The sequence below is a fragment of the Hylobates moloch genome, unplaced genomic scaffold, assembly GCF_009828535.3.
Source record: "Hylobates moloch isolate HMO894 unplaced genomic scaffold, HMol_V3 SCAFFOLD_12, whole genome shotgun sequence".
NCBI classification, from domain to species: Eukaryota; Metazoa; Chordata; class Mammalia; order Primates; family Hylobatidae; genus Hylobates; species Hylobates moloch.
This window is the reverse complement of record NW_026652287.1, coordinates 40,269,581-40,295,368: the sequence shown is the minus strand read 5'-3', so window position 1 is coordinate 40,295,368 and position 25,788 is coordinate 40,269,581. Positions and strand designations below refer to the sequence as shown.

The 25,788-nt window shown below is 48.7% G+C and overlaps 1 protein-coding gene and 1 pseudogene across 1 annotated transcript in view; both read left to right on the top strand.

Annotated features, from left to right (window-relative positions):
• The window catches only part of INSR (insulin receptor), a 169,187-nt gene that overhangs the window by 51,837 nt on the left and 91,562 nt on the right, over positions 1 to 25,788 (top strand). The gene's annotated exons all lie outside the window — the stretch shown is intronic.
• LOC116478345 (uncharacterized) lies at positions 9,825 to 10,693 on the top strand (annotated as a pseudogene).

Genomic DNA, 25,788 nt, shown 5'->3' with positions numbered 1-25,788 from the left:
CCAGGAGTTCAAGACCAGCCTGGGCAACATGGCGAGACCCCCGTCTCTACAAAAAATTTAAAAATTAGTTGGGTGTAGTGGCATGTGCCTGTAGTCCCAGCTACTCAGGAGGCTGAGGCAGGAAGATTGCTTGAGTCAGGGAGTTCCAGGCTGCAGTGAGTTATGATAGCACCACTGCACTCCAGCCTGGGTAACAAAGCAAGACCCTGTTTCCATTTAAAATAATAGGGGCCAGATGCAGTGACTCATGCCTATAATCCCAGCACTTTGGGAGCCTGAAGTGGGTGGATCATCACTTGAGGTCAGGAGTTTGAGACCAGCCTGCCCAACATAGTGAAACCCCATCTCTACTAAAAATAAAAAAAAATAGCTGGACACCATACCTCACCTGTGGTCCCAGCTACTAGGGAGGCTGAGGCAGGAGAATCGCTTGAACCTGGGAGGTGGAGGTTGCAGTGAGCCGAGATCGCGCCACTGCACCACTCCAGCCTGGGCGACAGAGTGTGACTTCGTCTCAAAAAAAAAAAAAAAGTTTCCGTCAATAGAGTTGTGTCCACCAATAACAGATTAACAAAAGTAAAGATTAAACACCAAACAAGTTGGCAACCACATTCATGGAAGCACTTTTTAGTGGTGATTAAGCACTCAGATAAATTTGAACCTTGATGACAACCCAGAAACAGGTTGTGTATCCATTTTGAGCCTCTGTTTTCTCACCTGCAAAAGGTAAAATAATAATCCAAGCTTCGTCATGCAGTTACTGCAAGGCTTAACTGAGAGACTGCATGTACAACAGTTAGCATGTAGTAAGCACTCATTTAGAGCCAGAAAATTATAGCTCAGCTTAAGGAAGAAGAAAGCAGTTGAACTTAAACCATATTAAAAATAAATAGTTGTCCATATTTGTTTTGTTAGGAATAAAACATAACACACACACACACACATTTATACCCTGTAGCTTTGTATTACTAGAGAACTTTGTTTTGAGCCAGAATAAATAGATCTTTCAATAGTTGGGAGAGGCCAGGAGCTGTGGCTCACACCTGTAATCCCAGCACTTTGGGAGGGTGAGGCAGGGAGTTAGCTTGAGCCTAGCAGTTTGAGCCCAGCCTGGGCGATATAGTGAGACCCCTGTCTCTACAAAATAATAATAATTAACAAATTATTGGTGGCGTGTGTGCCCCTGCAGTCCCAGCTACTCAGGAGGCTGCAGTGGGAGGATTGCTTGAGCCTGGGAGGTTGAGGCTGCAGTGAGCTATGATCGTGCCACTACACTCCAGCCTGGGCAACAGAGGGAGACCCCCACCTCTTAGAAAAAACAGAAGACGGCCAGGCACGGTGGCTCAGACCTGTAATCCCAGCACTTTGGGAGGCCGAGGCAGGCAGATCACGAGGTCAGGAGATAGAAACCATCTTGGCGAACACAGTGAAACCCTGTCTCTACTAAAAATACAAAAAAATTAGCCGGGCACGGTGGCGGGCGCCTGTAGTCCCAGCTACTCAGGAGGCTGAGGCAGGAGAATGGCGTAAACCCAGGGGACGGAGATTGCAGTGAGCGGAGATCGTGCCACTGCACTCCAGCCTGGGCAACAGAGTGAGACTCCATCTCAAAAAAAAAAAAAAAAAAAAGATAGAAAAAAAAAAAAAAAAAAAAAAAAAAGACGTTTAGCTTTCCTGGGTGACCCAGTGTTGCAGGGATTGGCCATCCTCGGTGTAAGGCATAGGATGTGTGGGGTAGCAGGACAGCAGAGTGGGCAGTGTGTGGGGTTTCTTTCATTGATAGTGTGGTTCCCAGCACTCAGGGTCAGGGCTTGCTTGTAGAAGTTTCTGAAAAGTTGCAGTCATGTTTCATTTCTTTCTCCCCCTACCTAGCACATGCCAGGACACACAGCGTAGTACTATGGTTTGGAACCAGGCTTTACCCGTTAGTAGCCGTGGGGCCCTGGGCAAATTCACTGGAGTTCTCCGGGATCTGTTTCCTCTTTTGTAAAATGGGAACCAAAATGTATCACAGGCCGGGCGTGGTGGCTCACGCCTGTAATCCCAGAACTTTGGGAGGCCGAGGTGGGTGGATCACCTGAGGTCAGGAGTTCAAGACCAGCCTGGCCAACATGGTGAAACCCCGTCTCTACTAAAAATACAAAAATTAGCCAGGCCTGGTGGCTGGTGCCTGTAATCCCAGCTACTCAGGAGGCTGAGGCAGGAGAATCACTTGAACCCAGGAAGCGGAGGTTGCACTTTTACCTGCGACAGAGGAGACTCTAAAAAACAAACCAAAACAAAACAAAATGTATCAAATTGCTGTGAGGATCAGAGAAAGGGTAGTTACAATGTTGCTAGTATTGTAGTTATATTGCAGCTGTACATTGTGATCTATTGTAGCTACTGTTATTCCTTTGGTGATGTTTAACAAGTTACATTGTTGCTAGTATTGTAGTTATACTGCAGTTATACATTGTGATCCTATTGTAGCTGCTGTTATTTCTTTGATTAAGTTTAGCAACTGAAATTTTTTGTTTTTTTGAGACGGAGTCTTGCACTGTTGCCCAAGCTGGAATGCAGTAGCGGGATCTCGGCTCACTGCAAGCTCCGCCTCCCAGGTTCACGCCATTCTCCTGCCTCAGCCTCCAGAGTAGCTGGGACTACAGGTGCCTGCCACCACGCCCTGCTGACTTTTTGTACTTTCAGTAGAGACGGGGTTTCATCGTGTTAGCCAGGATGGTCTCCGTCTCCTGACCTCGTGATCCGCCCGCCTCGGCCTCCCAAAGTGCTGGGATTACAGGTGTGAGCCACTGTGCCCTGCCAACAACTGAAATATTTAACATACAATAAAATGCACATGGCTGGCACGCAGTGGCTCACGCCTGTAATCCCAACACTTTGAGAGGCTGTGGCAGGTGGATCACTTGAAGTTGGGAATTTGAGACCAGCCTGGCCAGCTACTAAAAATACAAAAATTAGCCGGACGTGATGGTGCATTCCTGTAATCCCAGCTACTCAGGAGGCTGAGGCAGGAGAATTGCTTAAACACAGGAGGTGGAGGTTGCAGTGAGCCACGATCAGGCCATTGTACTCCAGCTGGGGTGACAGAAGGAGACTCTGTCTCAAAATAAAATAAAATAAAATAAAATGCACAGATCTGAAGCATTGAGTTCAATAAATTTTGACAAAAATTATATGTACTTGTGTAACCACCACTGAAAACAAAATGGAGGACATTGCATCATCCCAGCCCTGTACAATGAATTCCCAGTACCCCCTGGGAATGAGGTGTTACAATGATTACTATCACCATTGTTGATTGTTGTTGTTTAGTTTGGTTTTATTGAAGAAGAGAGTAGAGAAAGAAATAGTTAGCTTCATGCAAAAAGTAAGGCATTTGAGAGCCTGAGATATGGCTTAAGAAGAATATTGTTTGAAAAGTTTGGCTGAGTGTGGTGGCTCATGCCTGTAATCCCAGCACTTCGGGAGGCTGAGGTGGGAGAATTGCTTGAGCTCAGGAGTTCGAGAATAGCCTGGGCAACATAGTGAGACTCTGTCTCTATAACTAAAAAAAAAGAGAGAGAAAAAAGTTTAAGGGATGTTGGCAGGTTGTCCTAGATGGGGTTTACTTCCAGGAGCAGTTAGGATTCAAAGAGCAAAAATTTGAGGGTAAAAGGATGCATGGCAGGTTGTTGTTGGTGGATATATAGCCCCAACATCCAGTGACTTTAAACTCTATCGAGACAACACAGGGCCCGGTGCCGTGGCTCATGTCTGTAATCCCAGCACGATGGGAGGCCAAGGGGGGCAAATAACTTGTGGTCAGCAGTTTGAGACCAGCCTGACCAACATGGTGAAACCCTGTCTCTACTAAAAATGCAAAAATCAGCAGGGCATGGTGTCGGGGACCTGTAACTCCAGATACTCAGGAGGGTGAGGCAGGAGAATCACTTGAACCTGGGAGGTGGAGGTTGCAGAGAGCAGAGATCGCAAGAGAGAGACTCCATCTCAAAAAAAAAACAAAACACAAAAAACAACAAAAACAAAAGACAACACAAAGCATTTGAACGAAAACAGTATTTGCAGATGCAAATTCAGGATCCGAACCTAATTTTTCCCCCCTCTTTGCTGAGCTGCCAGAATGTTCCAGGGAGATCCCTCCTTTCCAGTTTCCTCCGTGGCACACAGGCTGTGCCGAGTAAGTGGGCAATTGTGAGTTTCTGGAATCAGTGAGCTGGTGTGGCTCCTGGCTCCTGGCTCCTGGCTCTGGCCAAGGGAGTTGGCTTCCCTGTGTCCGTGCCAGGAGGGGAGGCTGGAGGCTTTTAAAGGCCGCAGCTCCACTGTAGACACGTGCCTCCTTGGCACTGGCTTTGTTGAAAACGCTGTCCCTAGATAGTCTCTCTTCTGCACAGACCTCCGAGGTTTTTCCGCACTGCGGAGGGCCTTGCTGCAGGGGGAATAGTCTGACCTAATCTCTCCTAGAGGAGGCCTTGAGCTAATTTTTTTTTTTTTTTTTTGAGACGGAGTCTCACTCTGTCACCCAGGCTGGAGTGCAGTGGTGCAATCTCGGTCCACTGCAATCTCCGCCTCTTGGGTTCAAGCGATTCTCCCTGCCTCAGCCTACCAGGTAGCTGGGATTGCAGATGCCCACCACTACACCCGGCTAATTTTTGTATTTTTAGTAGAGATGGGGTTTCACCATGTTGGCCAGGCTGGTCTCGAACTCCTGACCACAGGTGATCCATCTGCCTTGGCCTCCCAAAGTGCTGGGATGACAGGCGTGAACCACCTCACCTGGCTGAGGCAATATTTCTGAAAGGTGGAGTACCATGCTGTAAGCTAGACACTTGGTGTCGTTTATCCTGTCATCGCCTCAGTGACCTTACCAGGTGGACACTGTTAGGATTCCTAATTTGCAGAGGGAGAAGTTGAGGCTGACAGAAAGGTCAGCACTGTGCTCAAAGTGATCCAGCTGCTACCAAGATGAACTGCAGCCTTTGCTCTGAGCTCACAGCCTGACGTCAGTCTAGAGCTGGGAATCTTTCTCTCCCTCATTGCTACACCTGATCAATTACTGAGTCCCATCCCTTTAACTCCTTACGTGGCCTTCAAATCCATCTTCCCTACCTAAGCTGCCCATTCATTGACTTGTGCCTTCTGTCCATCTGCTAAGAGCCAGGTGCTGTGCTAGGCTCTGAGAATCTGGCCGAGAACAGTATGGATAAACGTTCTGAGCCAGGTATGGTGACTCATGTCTGTAAATTCAGTGTTTTGGGAGGTTGAGACAGAAGACTTCCTTGAAGCCAGGAGTTTGAGGCCGGCCTGGACAACATAGCAAGACCCCGCCTTTACAAAAACAAAAACAAAAAAAGAAAAAGCAAAATTAGCTGAGCATGATGGCACTGACTTGTAGTCCCAGCTACTTGGGAGGCTGAGGTGGGAGCATCACTTGACTTCAGGAGTTCGAGGCTGCAGTGAGCCATGATTGTGCTACTGCACTCCAGCCTGGGCAATGGAGCAAGATCTTGTCTCAAAAAACAAACAAACAAACAAACAAACAAACAAAAAACAAAAATCAAAGAAAGACTGTAAATGTGTCCTCCGGAGTAATTCTTTTTCATTTTTCAAAAGCATCCTTGCTTTGTTTATGCTTCCAAAAGTTTAAAAACTGTAGCCAAGTTCCAAGAAAGAAAAAGGGAAGCACAGGGAAAGGAAAACACAGACCCAGAGGCCCTTTATGGGTTTGATTGTACGTGAAGTTCATAAATTGATGGAGAGAAGGAGCACCTTGACAGTATTTACTTGTACTCTCCTATGTCATGGATTTCCTCTCCACTTTCCCAAGGGTTCTTTCCTATTCTTAGAAATGTTTTGTGATTTTGCTTCAGACACAGTTTGTCTACTTCTCGTAAGCATTGTTCTTAGATTGCTGGCTTTATATCTATGACTGCCTTGCTCATCTGCCCATCCATCCATCCATCCATCCATCCATCCATCCCTCCATCCACTTGCTCATCTGCCCATCCATCCATCCATCCATCCATCCATCCATCCATCCATCCATCCATCCATCCACTCACCCATCCATCCATCCACTCATCCAATCACCCATCCATCCATACATCCACTCATCCATTCATCCATCCATCCACCCACCCAGACATCAATCCATCCATCCATCCATCCTTCTATCTGCTCTCCCAACAATCCACACACCTGTCCCTCCATCTCTTCCAACCACTCACCCACCAATCTTCTCATCCATCTATCCACCCATCCATACATCCACTTATTCATTCATCCATCCATCCCTCCACCCACCCATTCATTCACCCATCCACGTATCCATTCATCTCTCCATCTATCCATGTGTCTGTCATCTAATATAAGAGAGATGTTTTGAAGTATTAAAAGTGATTATTTTGTAGAATAGGGGACAGGGATTGTGTTTTCTTCACTCACTGCTACCTTATTAAATGCTTACTAGTTCTAAAAGCCCTGCAATTGATTCCCTTCAATTTTCCAACTCTATAATTGCAGCATCTGCAGATAATGACGACTTGTTGCCTTTTGCCAATAATTAGACCAGTTATTGCTCTTAACCTTGTTATGTCAGGAACTTCCAGAACAGTGTTCAGTGACGCAGCTGAATATGGTCAGCCCAGTCTCATTTCTGATTTGAGTGGAATGCCTCAATTGTTTTACTGCAGAGGATAATTATATAATTGTTAATACTCTTGACCTTCCTGTCTTTAGCCTCACTGAGTAAATGGGGTGTGATCATGAAATCTTGATTGTCTCATAGATGCAAGAGACATAAATGACATTTGTCTGTGTATAATGACAGCAGATTTATTTTGCTAAGCTGTTAAGCTGTTAAAATAAGCCTTTAAGCCCCCGCCTCAATTTTCAAGCAGAGTGGAATGTTATTTTGTTGCTTCTGGCCAAGTGTCGATATTCATTTTAGGGCAGCTCTTCATGGAAAGTCTGGTGGACTATAGGTCTGGATACTTGCCGGACCCTGTGTCATCACTAAAGTTGGGATGCGTTTCAGAACCACCCTGTACCACAGTGAACAGAGACAAATGGCCTTAGGGAGCAGGACCCATGGGGACCCTCTGGGGCTGTTTCTTGTGCCCTGAGAGAGGCCCTAGATTTGGGACAGTCTGATTTATTTCCCCCCGCTTTTTTTTTTTCTGGGTGATGCTACCCTGGTTTCTGTGTTGAAATATGACCCTAGTGTGAAGGTCGCGGTCTCAGACCATCTTGTTTCTGGTATGTCAAGAAACAGAAAAACACCTTTTAGGACACAGTGTTAACCATTGAGGATACATGTCAGTGTTCTGGAAAAACAAAAACAAAAACAAAACAATCTGTACCACGACTGTGGTTTTCATCAGGGTGGGCTGCCTTTCCGATCCATAACCCCGTGTGGCTTGATGGAGAACATGTTTTGTAACTTGCAAGGGCATCTGCAATAGCTGCTGGTCCTCTTGGTGAAAGGCGAGGACCCACATTAGGTCTAAGCTGGCTGGAGTCGATGCAAAACTCTCGCATGCTTTGGAAAAAGCACGTGATCTTTCGACGAGAATGCAAATATTGACCGGGTGCAGTGGCTCATGCCTGTATTTGCAGCATTTGGGGACACTGAAGCAAGCGGATCGCTTGAGTCCAGGAGTTTGAGACCAGCCTGGGCAACTTGGTGAAACCCCATCTCTACAGAAAATACAAAAATTAGCCGGGTGTGGTAGTGCATGCCTGTAGTCCCAGCTACTTGAGAGGCTGAGTTGAGAGGATTGCCTGAGCTCAGGAGGTAGAGGCTGCAGTGAGCTGTGATCGCGCCACTGCACTCCAGCCTGGGCAACAGAGCCATACCCTGTCTTTAAAAAAAAAAAAAAAAAGAATGCAAATGTTTGCTTGATTATTCAGCTGGTATTTAACACACAGTTCTTTCTTCCAGAAGGACTGTCCAGCAACAAATAGTGAATTTGTTAATTTTTCGCACCAAACCTACTAAAAATAACCAGAAAAGGTATATGCTGGAAAACTCAGTGTTCTAGAAACATTCATGTTTGCCATCCCAAGAGCAAAAGTCATGGAATGCCTCATGCTTAGTGTTAAGAGGAAGGAATTGCACACAGCCTGTGGCTAGCTTTTCTTATTTCATTGGTGTCCAAGACAAGATGTGAACTGTTTACTAAATGAAATTAGCATCATAAGTCTCCTGTGGCATGTGTTTCCAGCATCCAAGTGGAGCTGCTGGGAGCTTGCTGAAGAGTAGCAAAATTGGCAGGGCGAGTAGGGCATTGGTTTTTACATCCGCTTAAAGAATTTTCTTTATCAGCCATTTTTGCAATTTGGAAAACTGTTTGGAGTAGGGGTGTATGGAGATGAAATTGGGCTGTTTCTAGGACTCACCTCCTCCTTCAGGCATTTTTTTCTTTTTTTTTGGAAACAGGGTCTGGCTCTGTTGCCCAGGCTGGCGTGCAGTGGCGTGATCATGGCTTACTGTAGCCTTGACCTCTTGGGCTCAAGCAATCCTCCCACTTCAGCTTCCCGAGTAGCTGGGACCACAGGTGTACACCATCGCGCCTGGCTAATTTTTATATTTTTTTTGTAGAGATGGGGTCTCACTATGTTGCCAGGGATGGTCTTGACCTCTCAGGCTCAAGCAACTCTTCTGCCTCGGTCTCCCAAATTGCTGGGATTACAGGCAGGAGCCACTGTAGTTGGTACTCAGAGTTTTTTTTTCTTTCCCTTGAGACGGAGTCTCGCTCTGTTGCCAGGCTGGAGTGCAGTGATGTGATCTTGGCTCACTGCAACCTCCACCTCCTAGGTTCAAGCCATTCTCCCGCCTCAGCCTCCTGAGTAGCTGGGACTACAGGCACATGCTACCACGCCCAGCTAATTTTTTTTTTGTATTTTTAGTAGAGATGGGGTTTCACCATGTTGGCCAGGATGGTCTCGATCTCTTGACCTCGTGATCCTCCCACCTCGGCCTCCCAAAGTGCTGGGATTACAGGCGTGAGGCACCACGCCTGGCCGATCTTCAGACATTTTTAATTTTCCTTTTTTAGTGTTACACCAGCCATTTGAAAAATGAGACTTCCCTTTAACATTGTGTCAAACTCAGAGACGTCATCTTGGCTTTGATGTGGTGGAGGAAAGGGGCTTCTCATTCCGGGACGGGGTTTCTCCATCTGGGTCCTGCGGACACTGGGGCTGGATTGTTCTCTGGGGTGGGGCCGTCCTGGGCACTGAGGGTGCTGAGTAGCATCCCTGGCTTCCACCCACTCCATGCCAGGAGCGCCTCCCTCGAGGCATGGCAAACACAAATGTCTCCAGATACTGTCAGGTGTCTCCTGGTGGGCGGAATCGCCTCCATTCGAGGACCCCTGGACCGGGGTGCTGGAATGGGGGTGAGGGGCACTCTGCAATTATTCTCTGCTCTTTTTTTGAGGAGGGGGAATGGAAACCAAGAGCCCATCGTCAGCCTTGTGGCTCTGTGGCTTGACACTGCGGTGCTACCAACAAAAACCACGTCCCTAGACTTGGGGGACCAAGGAATCTGGGGGAATATGGTGATAGTCATTTAATGACGGTGGGTTTATGTATTACTCAAGTGCTGGGCTGGGGAGTCAGGACATAGCCATAGAGAAGAAAACAGACAGGTCCTTCCCTCTTGGAAGCCCCTCGCGAAACACCTAATTGGTGACATGGTACACCGGAGAATCACAGGGTGTCACTCAAGCATTTTGGCTTGGTGCTGGGGGGAGGGGTGGCGGGCCAGGCACTCAAGCACCCCGAAGCTGATCTGGAGAAAGTGTCGGGGAAGGGGAACATCAGCATTTCTCCCTGAGGATCATCTTACACCCATGAGAGCAACTGGCCCACAGTAACATTGATGGAGCGAGTGTCTTCTTGTGGCTCAGCCACTCAATAGCTGTGTGACCATGGGCAGGTTACTGAACCTCTCTGTGCCTCAGTCTTCTCCTCTGTAAAATGGTAACATCTAGGATTGTTGGGGGAAATAAATGGTTAATAATTGGAATAGTGCTGGGTGCATAGGAAACTCTAAGTGTTACATAGCATGTGGCCACAGCCTCCCCTCTCCCCTCCTCTCTCCTCTGTGCTCTTTGCTGCTGCCCTGCTGCCTTGATGGGATACTCCCCTCTCTGTCTCTGTCTGTCTCTTTCTCTCATCCCCTTTTCTTTCCTCTGTTCCCCCACCCCCACCACTGATGCAGTTTGGACCAAGTTTTCTTCAGCCAGCTAATTTAGAGACAAGCAGAACCTGGATATTTATTGGGGGTTTGGGGGACTTCCTTACAGCCCTAGGTCTCTGTGAAAAGGGCCCTGGATTATCTTTGCAAAAGCCCACCTGCTATTGGTTAGCCAGGGCTGTCTCCACTTTCAGACACCAGCTTCATCCAAACACTCTTTGCTGTATTTATAACCACTGTGCATTTCCTTGGGACGCACATCTTATGGCTTCTTGGCCCCTTCGTCCAGGGTGCACTGCCTGGACCATCGCCCTCCAGCAGAGACAGTGTCTTTCTTTGTGTGTTCTCCTTCCTCTGGTCGAGATGTGGCTTGGTCACCTGGAGTGGGGCCGTCAGCAAGTCGCCTCGGCTTCGTGAAGGCTCGCTGTCCCCATGGCGGAAAGCTCGGCCACACACCCTGATGTCTCGACACCTTTGAGCTGCCCATGAATGGGTTTTCAGAGCTTCCCGTGTTTACTTCACTGCACGCCTCTGTTTGTGCTCTGGGGAAATTCTTGGCAGAGGAAAAGCCAAGTGGAAAACAGCCCTGCTTGGTTGAGGGACAAAGACTGAAACAGAGATTTGCATGAACTGGTTTGCGCATGTGACAAGACTTTGTCTTTAAAAAAAAAAAAAAAAAATTGGCCTGGTGTGGTAGCTCACTCCTGTAATCCCAGCACTTTGGGAGGTTGAGGCAGGCAGATCACGAGGTCAAGAGATCGAGACCATCCTGGCCAACATGGTGAAACCCCATCTCTACTAAAAATATAAAAATTAGCTGGGTGTGGTGGTGTACGCCTGTAGTCCCAGCTACTGGGGGCTGAGGTGGGAGAATGGCTTGAACCTGGGAGGCAGAGGTTGCAGTGAGCTGAGATCGTGCCACTGCACTCCAGCCTGGGTGGCAGAGAGAGACTTGGTCTCAAAAAAAAAATTTTTTTTTTGTTCCGGTATATTCTGGTGGCTTAGAGGAGGGAAGATGGGAAATTTTGGGTTTAATAGAGTAATATCCATCAGGTTAAGGGCTTTGAAGCACCTGGGAACATCCATAAGTCACTATTGAGCACCAGCTGTATACAGTTATTGAGTATGTATTGTCTCCCAGGCACATGGTCCTTATAACAATCTTTTCACAGAGCTAGGATTTGAACCCACAGTCTCTCTGGCTTCAGAACCCTAGCTTTTCCTGCTATACTCTGCCTTACAGAGGAAGGGAACTTTGTACTAGGTTTTGAAGGGTGAATAGGAGTTCAATGAAGAAGCAGCACATTCTGTGCCAAACTTGGCTTCCTGATCCTCCTAGAATTGGCCAGAAGCCAATATCTGGAGGCCAAAATTGGGTCACTAGGGTGACCAACTCATCACAGGGCCCTGGATTATCTCTGCAAAAGCCCACCTGCTATTGGTTAGCCAGGACCATCACAGTGCACCCAGGTAACCCTACGTTTCACCCCAAAGCAGAATTTTACACCAGAGCCTGGACACCGATTGAATTTTCTTTAACTCATTTCTGTCAATGGTTACCTCCAAAAATGCTCACTTGTGTCTTTATGCTGGGCTTCTTTCTCTAGATACTTCCATTTCTTGGTTTGGGTGAAAATCAGATGAGGTAATTAATGCTCGTGAGATGTAAAGTGTAGTGCGTGGCACATGACAACCTCTTTAGTTTTAGCCAGTTGTTTTTTGTTTGTTTGTTTGTCTTTGAGACAGAGTCTCACTCTGTCACCCAGGCTGGAGTGCAGTGGTGCAGTCTCAGCTCACTGCAACCTCTGCCTCCCAGGTTCAAGCAATTCTCCTGCCTCAGCCTCCCGAGTAGCTGGGATTACAGGTGCACGCCACCACACTGGGCTAATTTTTGTATTTTTAGTAGAGATGGCATTTTGCTATGCTGGCCAGGCTGGTCTCAAACTCCTGACCTCAGGTGATCCACCCTCCTTGGTCTCCCAAAGTGCTGGGATTACAGGCATGAGCCACAGCACCCAGCCAGTTTTAGCCAGTTTTTCATTGGCCTCCCTCTTTGCCTTTTTTGCAAGGGAGCTGGCCTCCCTGTCCCTGGAGTAAGCAGGCTTTCTTATACCTATAGCTTCCTCTAAGGAAGCGTAGTTACCTCCAGCCTGGCCCTCCCCAAAGACATAGCTGTTTCCTCCACCAAGAGCAAGGAGTGGACATAATCACTGCCAAATAGGGAAGCCAGGCTGGACGCCGTGATTCATGCCTGTAATCCCAGTACTTTGGGAGGTCGAGGCAGGAGGATCACTTGAGGCCAGGAATTCAAGACCAACCTGGGCAATGTAGCAAGACCCTGTCTCTAAACAAATAAAAAAATTAGCCAGCTGGGGTGGCCCATGGCTGTAGTCCCAGCTACTCCGGAGGCTGAAGCAGGAGGATTGCTTGACCCCAGGAGTTTGATGTGCAGTGAGCTACAGTCACACCACTGAACACCATCCAGGACAACAGAGCAAGACCCTGTCTCTTAAAAAACCAGAAAATAAGGAAGCCAGATGGGTGCTGGAGGTGGGGGACACGTGTCAAATGTGAGACCTCTATCTGAGTAAGGAAACAGGTTCAGAGTTAGGATTAAGGGCCAAGACAGCTCGAGGTCATCAGAGGCCAGGAATTTCCATACAGGCTGGGGTCCAAAGTGCCAAGCTGGGCTAGATAGATGTTGGGGAAGAGTCTCTGTCGCCCTCTTTCCTTCTCTGTTAATACTATCAGCTAAGCATGGGTCACTCCTGATTTTTTTTTTTTTTTTTTAAACTGAGGACATAGGCTCACAGTGTCTTCTAGCTTTCAACCCACCCCAGACTCTGACTTAGCCTTTCCTAAATGGTGTTGTGCAGAAAAATGAAAAAATTGTTAGGAGGATCATGGGCCTGGTGGATGGTACATGCTTGATAACTGTAAACAGTGGGTGCTCAATATATCGTGGCTTGTGGATCTTCCCAGCTGCTTCAGAACCCCAAGTCTGCTGTATAATTGTACTTGATCCCGACAACAGCCCTGCCAGATGAGTGTTACTATGATTCCTGTGTCCTGGCAAGTGGAAGGGGGGGCCTGGAGTAGCTGAATTGCCTAGAGAAGGGGACATAGCTAGAAAGGAAAAGTTGAAACTCAGTGTGATGGCACAGTCCATGCAAACTTTATCCTAAAAGGAGGGATCTCTTTTTTTTTTTTTTTTTGAGACGGAATCGCACTCTGTAGCCCAGGCTGGAGTGCAGTGGTGCGATCTCAGCTCACTGCAACCTCTGCCTCTCAGGTTCAAGCGATTCTCCTGCCTCAGCGTTCCAAGTAGCTGGGATTACAGATGTGTGCCACCACAACCGGCTTATTAGCCTCCTCCTCCTCAATCTTTCCTCAGTTTTTCCTCCTCCTCCTTTCTCCTTTCCTCCTCCTCTCCCCCTGTCCTTCTCCTCCTCTCCTTCTCCTTCCCTTTTCCTTCTTCTCCTCTCCCCCTTCTCTCCTCCTTTCCTCCTCCTCCTCCTTTCCTCCTTTCCTCCTCCTCCTCCTTTCCTCCTTTCCTCCTCCTCCTTTTTTTCCTCCTTTCCTCTTTTCTCCCTCCTTTCCTCCTCCTCCTCCTTTCCCTCCTCCTCCTCCTCCTTTCCTCCTTCTCCTCCTTTCCCCTTTCCTCCTTCCTCCTTTCCTCCTTCCTCCTCCTTTCCTCCTCCTCCTCCTTTCCTCCTCCTCCTCCTCCTTTTCCTCCTCCTCCTCCTCTTCCTCCTCCTCCTTTTCCTCCTCCTCTTCCTCTTCTTCTTCTTCTTTTCTTCTTTCTTCTTCTTCGACGGGGTCTCACTCTATTGCCCAGGCTGGAGTGCAGTGGCAGTCTCAGCTCATTGCAACCTCTGCCTCCTGGGTTCACGAGATTCTCCCACTTCAGCCTCCCGAGTAGCTGGGATTACAGGTGCGCAACACCACAGCCAGTTAATTTTTGTGTTTTTAGTAGAAATGGGGTCTCGCCATGTTGGCCAGGTTAGTCTCAAACTCCTCACCTCAAGTGATCCGCCCACCTCAGCCTCCCCAAGTGCTGGGATTACAGGCATGAGCCACTGCGCCCGGCCTGGTGAAGACCTTCTTGCTGGTGGGGACTCTGCAGAGTCCTGACACGGAGCAGGGCATCACATGGCGAGGGGGCTGAGAGTGTCAGCTCAGGTCTCTCTTCCTCTTCTTATAAAACCACCAGTCCCGCTCCTATGATAAACCATTAATCCGTGAATGGATTAATCCACTTATGAGGACAGAGCCCTCATAATCACCTCTTAAAGGCCCCACCTCTCAATGCTGCCACATGAGGAATTACATTTCAACATGAGTTTTGGAGGGGGAAAATATTCAAATCATACTATTACGTTACCAGTAAAATTTAAAATATAGGAATAATAATGGCCGATGTGTGGCAGGCTTACCAAATACTAGACCCTGTGCTAAGTGTTTTATATCTGTTATTTTATTTAATTTTCTTGGTCACTGCATAACATATGCTCTGTTAGTCCCAGTTTTTCGAATGGGCATAACAAGACCGAACCTACCTAGCGTTGGCACAAGTTGTAAAAATAGGATTCGTGGCCGGGCACGGTGGCTCACATTTGTAATCCCAGCACTTTAGGAGGCCAAGGTGGGAGGATGACCTGAGGTCAGGAGTTCGAGACCAGTCTGGCCAACATGGCAAAACCCTGTCTCTACTTAAAATAGAAAAATTAGCCAGGCGTGGTGGCGCGCCTGTAGCCCCAGCTCCTCGGGAAACTGAGGCAGGAGACTCGTTTGAACCCGGGAGGCAGAGGTTGCAGTGAGCCAAGATCGCGCCACTGCACTCCAGCCTGGGCGACAGGGCGAGACTCCGTCTCAAAAATAAAATAAAACAAAAAAATAGGATTCACTTTTGCCACCAACTTGAAAAGGAGGCAAACACAAGATTACTCATCTCTGGAGAGGAGGCATTCAGATTTGCCTACTCAGCATTCCTGGAGCTAGAACCAGATTTTGCATGGGTTACAATCATATTTTGCTTGAGAAGCCACTCAGACCTCGTTGTGTGGACTCTATTCCCAGAGCCAGCTTCCTTTATTCCTTCAGACTCTTATGATTGGCTGAAGGGAAGGCACATGACTCAGACTGAGCCAATCAGCTTTCTTAATTCCTCCAGCCTCCATGATTGGTTCAGCGGTGGGCATGGGACCCCAGAGGGTTCCATAAGATTCAGTTCTGGGACTTTGGTGGGAGTGATAGAAAGAGAGACTTTTCCTTGGTAGATCTTCCTCTAGGAGCCACCATGTAGAGACCACCTGTCTCAGACTTTTGACACCATAGAAGGAAGCAGGACTGAGAAAAGGAAAGGGAGAGAGATGGGGTCCCCATGACGTCATTTGACACCTGGATCTAGCTGTACCTGAAAGCATCCTTGTCCTATGACTTGTTAGTTAAATGAGCCAGCAATTGTTCTTTTCTTTTTTTTTCATTTTCTTTCTTTCCTTTCCTTCCCTCCCTCCCTCCTTTCCTTCCTTCCTTCTCTCTCTCTCCCCTTCCCTTCCCTTCCTTCCTTCTTTCTCTCTGTCTCTCCCTTTCCTTCCTTCCTTCCTTCCTTCCTTCCTTCCTTCCTTCCTTCCTTCTCTCTCTCCCTTCCCTTCCTTCCTTCTTTCTCTCTCTCTCCCTTCCTTCCTTCTTTCCTTCCTTCCCCCTTCCTTCCTTCCTTCTCTCTCTCTCTCTTCTTCCTTCCTTCCTTCTCTCTCTCCCTTCCCTTCCTTCCTTCCTTCCTTCTCTCTCTCTCTCCCTTCCCTTCCCTCCCTTCCTTCCTTGCCTCCTTCTTTCCTTCCTTCCTTCCTTCTTTCTCTCTCTCTCTCCCTTTCCTTCCTTCCTTCTCTCTCTCCCTTCCCTTCCTTCCTTCTTTCCTTCCTTCCCCCTTCCTTCCTTCTCTCTCTCCCCTTCTTTCCTTCCTTCCTTCCTTCGTTACTTCCTTCCTTCCTTCTCTCTCTCCCTTCCCTTCCTTCCTTCCTTCTCTCTCTCTCCCTTCCCTTCCCTCCCTTCCTTCCTTGCCTCCTTCCTTCCTTGCCTCCTTCCTTCCTTCCTTCCTTCCTTCCTTCCTTCCTTCCTTCCTTCCTTCCTTCCTTCCTTCCCTCCTTCCCTCCTTCCCTCCCTCCTCCCTCCTTCCTTCCTTCTCTCTCTCCCTCCCTCATCTCTCTCTCTCTCTGTAAAACTGAGCTTTCTGTTCTCACAAACTGAGAGAGGTCTTGCTAATCCAAAGCATGACAATCAGAGCAACGTGTGAAGCCCAAAGAGCTGCAGAACTCCCCTCCATGGCTTCCAGCCCCGGGGGTGGTCAGTGGAAGTAACTGGAGCCTGGAGCTTCAGAGGCCAGTGTGGAGGTTGGAAAGGTTGTGGTCAGGAGAGAGGAATATATCTGGTCCCTGCAACAGACACCCCTGCAGTTTTATCCTGAATCCTGGGTAATTTCCCCAGGTCCTGGGAAGCCTAACAAAGCCCCTACTCAGATGTTGGATTGCAAGTCCTTTTTGTTTGTTTGTTTTTTAAATCCACTTTAAATATGTCTGAAAACCACACACAGAGTGACTGCTGCACAGAAGAGCAAATGGTTCATGCCTTCTTTGCTGCCACCAACAAGCCAGTTACCTACTTCTCTGACATGGGACCCTTGGCTGGAGCTCACTGGCTGCCTTCCTGCCACCTCTAAGCCTCTGCACTTGCTGTTCCCTCTACCTACGTGCTTTTCCCTGTGATTCTTCCTCATCTGATTTCCTCAGATTATCTTTGCTCAAACAACAGGCAAGGGCTGGGCCTTAATCTCACACCTGTAATCTCAGCACTTTGGGAGGCCAAGGCAGGTGGATCACCTGGGGTCAGGAGTTGGAAACCAGCCTGGCCAACATAGAGAAACCCCATCTGTACAAAAAATATACAAAAAATTAGCCAGATGTGGCGGCGGGTGCCTCTAATCCCAGGCACTTGGGTGGCTGAGGCAGGAGAATCACTTAAACCCAGGAGGGGGAGGTTGCAGTGAGCCGAGATCGTGCCACTGCACTCCAGCCTGGGCAACAGAGCAAGACTCCGTTTCATAAAAACAAAGAAACAAATAAACAAACAGAAAAAACCAACAAAACAAAAAACAAGAGGCAAGAAGTTCAGTGTGCAGAATCTCTGAGAAAAACCCATTGTTGTTAACTCCAGGTCTGCCCTTTTTGAGCAGGGTGACATTAGGCAACTGATTTGATTTCTTTTAGATGAAATTTCCTCACTCCCTGCTTATTCAACCACAGTACTGAGGACATTTGGAGCTGGATTATCTCTCTGGTGGTGGCTGTCCTGGGCATTTTAGGGTGTTGAGTAGCATCCCTGGCCTCTCCCCACTAGATACCAGTAGCACTCCCACCCCACACCGGTTGCGACAACCAGAAATGTCTCCAAGACACTGCCACATGACCCCCGGGGGCTCAGAATTTCTCCCCTTCCCCCTGTGTTTTCCTATGGAGGTGGAACATGTTTATTTCTTTGCTCACCATTCTGCAATCTCTCTTCCCCCACCACAAGGCAGGGACTCAGAATCTCCATCACCATCCTCCCATCCTCCCACGGTGGAGAGAGCTCTGGGGACTGTCCTGAGCAGCGGATTCTTGGGTGCCACGTTCTGTTCCATTCCTGGGGATTTATCTCTCTGCTGAGTGATGGGTACATGAGAACTCTCTGTATCACCCTTGCAACTTTTCCGTTTTGTTTTTATAAAAGAAAAAAAAGAAGGCTGGGCACGGTGGCTCACGCCTGTAATCCCAGCACTTTGGGAGCCCGAGGCGGGTAGATCACGAGGTCAAGAGATTGAGACCATCCTGGCTAACACGGTGAAACCCTGTCTCTACTAAAAATACAAAAAAAAAAAAAAAAAATTAGCCGGGCATGGTGGCAGGCACCTGTAGTCCCAGCTACTCGGGAGGCTGAGGCAGGAGAATGGTGTGAACCCTGGAGGCGGAGCTTGCGGTGAGCCGAGATCGTGCCACTGAACTCCAGCGTGGGCGACAAAGCAAGACTCCATCTCAAAAAAGAAAGAAAGAAAAAAGTAAAAGGTGAGAGATATCACCCGATGACTGCTACCAAAACACTCTGTGGCTGGGAGAGGAAAATACCAGGAAGGGTGAATGTGGTCGGTTGAATGATGCCTTTCCCTTCCCCTAGAGATGCCCACATCGTAATCCCTGTCACCTGTGAATTTGGTACCTCACTTGGCACAGGGCTCTTTGCAGATGTGATTAAGTTGAGGATCTTGAGATAGGGGGATGATCCTAGATTATCTGGTGCACCAGATGCCATCACAGGGATCCTTTTCAAGGAAAGAGGGAGGCGAGAGATTGAAGTGCTATGGCCAAGAAAAAGGGGCAGCCTTAAAAGCTGGATTCTCTCTGGAGCCTCCAGAAGGAACCAGTCTTTGTGACATCTTGATTTTAGCCCTGTAAGACTCATTTTAGGCTTTTCACCACCAAAACTGTAAGAAAATAGGCAGGGCATGGTGGTTCATGCCTGTAATGCCAGTGCTTTGGGAGGCCAAGGTGGGACGACTTCTTGAGGCTAGGAGTTTTGAGGCCAGTCTGGGCAACATAGCAAGACCCCATCTCTAAAAAAAGAAGAAAGAAAAATTAGCTGGGCTTGGTGGCACACATCTATATTCCCAGCTACTTGGGAGGTTGAGGTGGGAGGATTGCTTGAGCCCAGGAGTTCGAGGCTGCAGTGAGCCACGATTGCACCATTGCACTCCAGCCTAGGCAACAGAGTAAGATCCCGACGCAAGAGAAAATAATAAATGTATGTCATTTTACATTTGTGGGCATTTGTGACAGCAGCAATGGGAAATGGAAACAGTGAGAAACCCAGCATCTGGGCCTGGAAACCCCCTCTGGGCGGGTCTCTAGCCAGGGGCCAACAGGAGTTGGAGTAGGGGCTTGGTGAGAGGTGGATACGGGGCCCCAGCATCCTGGTGGCGTTGCTGTGGCTTCTGGGGACACCTGCAGTGGCTCCCTTAGACCGTGGCGGTTTGTTCCTTCCTAGACATCCTGGATACAAGGGGCCTGTACTTTCGAACCCAGAGCCCAGGGACATCCCCCGTGGTTCCCTGTTATCCTCTGGACGTCTGTCCTGCTACTATGCACTTCTCCCCAACTCCTGGTACACAGTGGGAGTTCAGGGGCCGTCTCATTTGTACCGCATAACATCACGGAGGTCCAAGACGCCATGCAATATTCTGTTTAGGATTTCAGAGGCACAGTCGGTTACATCCATCTTCTTTTTGTCTTTGAGACAGAGTCTTGCTCTGTCGCCCAGGCTGGAGTGCAATGGCACGATCTCAGCTCACTGCAACCTCTGCCTCCTGGGTTTAAGCGATTCTCTTGACTCCGCCTCCCAGGTAGCTGGGATTACAGGTGCCCGCCACCATACCTGGCTAATTTTTTGTATTTTTAGTAGAGACAGGGTTTCACCATGTTGGTCAGGCTGATCTCTAACTCCTGACCTCAGGTGATCTGCCCGGCTTGGCCTCCCAAAGTGCTGGGATTACAGGCGTGAGCCACCGTGCCCGGCCTGCTTCCATCTTCTTAGCCACTCTTCCCTCAGATGAGACCATGAGATTAGGAACCTGTTTCAATTCCCATCAGAATTTCCCAACAGAGCTGGGGCTTTGTGATGCGAATATGTTCAGAGAAGGAAGCAGAAATGAAGGATGTTATCAGAAAAGGAGGCTCAGGGCCGGGCGTGGTGGCTCACGCCTGGAATCCCAGCACTTTGGGAAGCCAAGGTGAGTGGATCACCTGAGGTCAGGAGTTCGAGACCAGCCACGCCAACATAGTGAAACCCTGTCTCTACTAAAAATACAAAAATTAGCCGGGCGTGGTGGCGCACGCCTGTAATCCAAGCTACTCGGGAGACTGAGGCAGGAGAATCGCTTGAACCCGAGAGGTGAAGGTTGCAGTGAGCCAAGATCATGCCACTGCGCTCCAGCCTGGGTGACAGAGCAAGACTCCATCTCAAAAATAAATAAATAAATAAATAAATAAATAACAGAAAAGGAAGCTCGGTAGTTTTTAGGGGCTGCTGGCATTTCCAAGCTTTAGGCATTTTGCTTTGAGTCTTTTTCTGTCTTTCGAGTCATCCTGAAGTGGAACCGAGAGAGGACTGAGTGGGTGGAGGGGGTGGTGGTGGGGACGGCTGTCTGCTCTGCTGGAATTGAGAGTCTGGGAGATCACTGTGGTGTTTTTGGAGTGATTCTTAACCCCAGATATAGACAGTGACACAAGGGGCATAAATACGAGGAACAGTGACCTTCCCTGGTGTCCTTGTTTGAAGCATTTGACCATCTGGGCGAGGCCTGGGAGCGTCTGAACTGGCTGGTGCTGCCATGAACAAGCACAGACTCAGAGCCCGTGGTCCTGGGTTCAAATCCTAGTTCTTCCACTTCTTTGCTGTGTGACCTTTGTCTACAAAAAATAAAAATTTATCCAGGCACAGTGGCGTGTGCCTGTAGCCCCAGCTACTCGGGAGGCTGAGGCAGGAAGATCCATTTAGCCCAGGGGTCGAGGCTGCGGTGAGCTATGATTGCACCACTGCACTCCAGCCTGGGCAACAGAACCAGACCCTGAAGAAAGAAAGAAGGTGGGGAGACAGGGAAGAAGGAAGGAAGAAAGGAGGGAGGGAGGGGGGAAGGAAGGAAGGAAGGAAGGAAAAAAAAGGGAGGGAACAAGGAAGGAAGGAGGTGGGGAGGGAGGGAAGAAGGAAGGAAGGAAGAAGGGAGGGAGGGAAGGAAGGAAGGAGGGAAGGGAGGAAAGGAAGGGAGGGGAGGAAGGAAGGAGGAAGGAAGGAGAAGGAGGGAGGAAGGGAGGGAGGGAAGGAAGGAAAGGGAGGGGAGGAAGGAGGGAGGGAGGGAGGAAGGGAGGGAGGGAAGAAGGAAGGAAAGGAGGGAGGAAGGAAAGAAGGAAGGAAGGGAAGAAAAAAAGGGAAGGGAAGGACCTTTGGAACTACTGAACATCTCTTTCCTCATCTATAAAAAGAGGGATAAGTCATCATCATATCTTCCTCTATGGTCATTGAGTGGTTGAAATAAGACAGCATTTGCAAATCCCCTAGTGCATACTTGGCTCCTAATTTTGTTCCTTGGGCTGCAGCGATGATAGAAGTTTAAAACCCCCAAATGCTGTGTTGAAATCTCTCACGTGGACAACCATCCCACCAGCAGAGAATGTCATTTTTCCATCCTGGGTAAACAGGGTAGAGAAGAATGAGGACCTCAGGCCAGGTTAGAGAGACCTCGCTTGGTGACCTTGGGAAGGCTTTTAACTTTTAACTTTAATGCTAACGTCTGGTTCCCTCCGGTTAAGCGGTCGGCGGCCCAGCCGTCATGTCTTGAAGTTTCTGTTGCCTTCCATCATGGGTTTATTTATTCAGCAAATGTTTATGGAGGGCCAGCACAGCGGGGAATAAGAACTAGAGTTCTGGGAGGACGTGTGAAGAAACAAGTTCGAAGCCCCAGGGAGGAAAGAGGTCATTGCCTCCCTCCGGGGAAAATGTCTCTTCTCTTACCTGGTTCACTTCTTAAATGGAATTTCCCCCTTCAGATGAGTAAGGAGTTTAATCATGAAGAGAAAACGCCTTCATCACATAGCCATCCTTAAAAGGCATTTATTTTGAAGCTGGTTCATAGACTTCTCACCCAGGTTGCTAACAGCCAACCTGTCTGGGTTTTGGGAATTTAAAGTGTCTATATCCCATTTCTTTTTTTTTTTTTTTTTTTTTGAGACAAAGTCTTGCCCTGTCACCTAGCCTGGAGTGCAATGGCACGATCTCTGCTCACTGCAACCTCTGCCTCCCGGGTTCAAGCGATTCTCCTGCCTCAGCCCTCCCGAGTAGCTGAGATTACAGGCATGCACCACCACGCCTGGCTAATTTTTTGTATCTTAGTAGAGATGGAGTTTCACCATATTGGTCAAGCTGGTCTCGAACTCCTGATTTCATGACTCATCCGCCTCAGCCTCCCAAAGGGCTGGGATGACAAGCGTGAGCCGCTGTGCCCAGCCAGTTCTGACTTTTTAACTTGTGATCTGACTTTTCCTGTCTGAAGTCTTTCTCTGCTGGACATGAGTTGTTGAAGGTGTTGCTTTTCTTTGTAGACAATTAGAGGAGCCCATGCACTGGGCTATGGACGATAATACTTTGAAGATGTGCAAACGATTTGCAACCTTTGTTGCAGAAATCATCCCTCTGAGATGCTGTTTGGCTTAATAAATAAAGGACCTGCAAGAGAGAATTTATCTTGAGCATTCCTTGGGGAGAGAAGCAAAGGGAAAGTGAATGCTGCATAGTAATTCTTTGCATACTTTATGGAGGGTGGGTTCCTGCAGTGTCCTGTAGTTTTTTTTTTTTTTTTTTTGAGATGGAGTCTCGCTCTGTCGCCCAGGCTGGAGTGCAATGGTGCGATCTCGGCTCACTGCAAGCTCCGCCTCCCGGGTTCAAGCGATTCTCCTGCCTCAGCCTGCCAAGTAGCTGGGACTACAGACGCGTGCCACCACGCCCAGCTAATTTTTGTATTTTTAGTAGAGACGGGATTTCACCATGTTGGCCAGGGTGGTCTCGATCTCCTGACCTCGTGATCCGCCCGCTTCGGCCTTCCAAAGTGCCGGGATTACAGGCGTGAGCCACCGCGCCCGGCCCCCTGTAGTGGTTTAAAGCATCTTCACTGTTATTCTAAGCCTCACATTTTAAACAGAGCTGGAAAAGGACTCTAATTGCTGGCCTGGGATCCTTGTGTGCTGTAGGATTTCACTGAGGGGGCGGGGCTGAAGAGGGCTGCTAGAGGGTGGTACAGAAGCAGATGGAACTTTCTCTCTGGCTGGTAGGTCACACCTATAATCCCAGCATTTTGGGAGGCTGAGGTTGGTGGATCATCTGAGGTCAGGAGTGCGAGACAGCCTGGCCAACATGGTGAAACCCCGCCTCTACTAAAAATACAAAAAATCAGCAGGACGTGGGGGCAGGTGCCTGTAATCCCAACTACTTGGGAGGCTGAGGCAGGAGAATTACTTGAACCCCCGAGGCAGAGCTTGCAGTGAGCCGAGATCATGCCATTGCACTCCAGCCTGGGCAACAAGAGTGAAACTCCATCTCAAAAAAACCCAAAAATAAATTTAAAGAAAAATTTTCTCTCTGATTCTGCCTGCCTGCTAGGCTGGAAGCACCATGAGGTCAAGGTCCACGATGTCTTGTCACTATTGAAGAGCCCCCAAAACATGGCAGACCCTCAGCAAATCTTGGACAGGTGAATGTGCGTTCGATTCAACATATGTCTACTAGGTGGGAGCTGAGCAGGAATTGCAGGGCTTGGGTCCCGGGGATGATGGGGAATGGCCGTGTGACTGCGGGGAAGCCAGGAGAGTGGGGCGCTGGAGCCCCCAAAGCTATAAATCAGGGCCTGATGAACAGACAGACAGATGGATCAACTCAGCCATTTCAGCCCCATCCGCTTTGATGATTTCCCTCTGGCTCTGGCAAGGGTCTCGCTCACCAAGTGGTTCTCACCCTAAGGTGGATCTGGATATTTCTGGGGACATCTGTGGTTGTCACACATCAGGGCGCGGGGAGATGCTCCTGGCATGGAGTGGGTGGAGGCCAGGGATGCTGCTCAGCACCCTGCAATGTACAAAACGGCCCCACTCCAGATGAAGATCCGACTCTGAATACCACCAGTCCTGAGGCTGAGAAACCCTACTTTAAGATAACAGTGACAGGAGAATTATCCACCCCAGAGTCTGAGTCTGTGACTTGGGAAACGGCCCCGGCATTACCAGGTGTTGAATTCGTGAGAATAAAAGGAGAAGGCGTGTAGCCCGTGACCCAGTCCTGCCCCAGACAAACCGATATTCCCTCCAGAGCTCTATTTGGCAGAAGAAGTGTTTTCGTTGCCTCTTGCCCGTGGTATCTCCCCGATAAGCGTTGTGGATTGTTCCAGATCGTGTTGACGGAGACAGCTTCCTACTCCGCGGCTGCCAGCCCTGACCCTGCAGCTTTCAGTCTGTGGGAGTGGAGGCAGCTGTTGAGCAGTTTACTCTGTCCCTGTGTAAATGGGATTGTGCATGTTTTGGTTCCTGAGGGGTCATTGATGGTGCACTTTTCTTTTGTTGTTAGTCAATTTAATTTGTTACTAATAATAAAATCCGGAACTTACCTGACCCCAAAGTCCCAGGTCGTTAAGAATGGTTGGTGGAATGCACGTCCTTTTCAAATACCGGCTCCTTTGGAAAACACAGAGGATGGAGTGAAATCCTTACCTGGATTGTACTGGCAGTTGGATGACAGCATCATCTCCTGAAAATGGAATTTAGCTTATTGCTAAATAAGACAGCGCAGTGCCTTACACCTGTCATCCTGGTGCTTAGAGAGGCCAAGATGGGAGGAATTCTTGAGGGCAGGAGTTCAAAACCAGCCTGGGCAATACAGAAAAAGCCTATTTCTACTACAAATATAAAAATTAGCTGGGTGTGGTGGCGTGCACCTGTAGTCGCAGCTACTTGGGAGGCTGAGGCGGGAGAATCGCTTAAGCCCAGGAAGTCGAGGCTGCAGTGAGCCGTGACGGTGCCACTGCACTCCAGTCCGTGCAGGAGAGCGAGATCCACTTTCAAACAAACCAGCCAACCAACAACCAGACCCCAAGGCGACAAATTCCGGAATCACCTGATTGTATCAAGAACAGTTTGATCAACACCTGTAATCCCAGCACTTTGGGAGGACGGATCACTTGAGGTCAGGAGTTAGAGACCAGCCTCGCCGACGTGGTGAAACCCTGTCTCTACTAAAAATACAACAATTAGCTGGGCATGGTGGTGGGTGGCTGTAATCCCAGCTGCTCGGGAGGCAGAGGCGGGAGAACTGCTTGAACCTGGGAGGCAGAGGCTGCAATGAGCTGAGACTACACCACTGCACTCCAGCCTGGGCCACAGAGCAACACTCTGTCTCTCTCTCTCTCCATATATATATATATAACTTATCTTGAAGACTGTTTTGGCACACCTTAACTTTTATGCCAGAGGCGAGTGCTTGCTTGTGTCACCCTGGTTCCAAGAACCTGCACAGTTTTTCCCAGCCCATTCTACAGATAGGGAAACTGAGGCCCTGGGACACTAGGTTCCCCTCCAGGAGTTGCACAGTGAGGAGAAAGTGGAGCCAGGACTTGATGCCAAACACTGAGACTCCAGAACACATATTTTCTCGGCTCTTAGGTTTTTGTCAATTTCCTAAATTTGTGTGTGTTTTAGTGGGGCTGAGTTTCTCCTGTTAATTTGTTTATGGAGAGGAGACACTCCTGTTTACTTTTTTTTTTTTTGAGACAGAGTCTCTGTTGCCCAGGCTGGAGTGCAATGGCTCAATCTCGGCTCACTGCAACCTCTACCTCCCGGGTTCAAGCGATTCTCCTGCCTCAGCCTCCTGAGCAACTGGGATTACAGTCACACACCACCACACCTGACTAATTTTTGTATTTTTAGTAGAGATGGGGTTTTCCCATGTTGGTCAGGCTGGTCTCA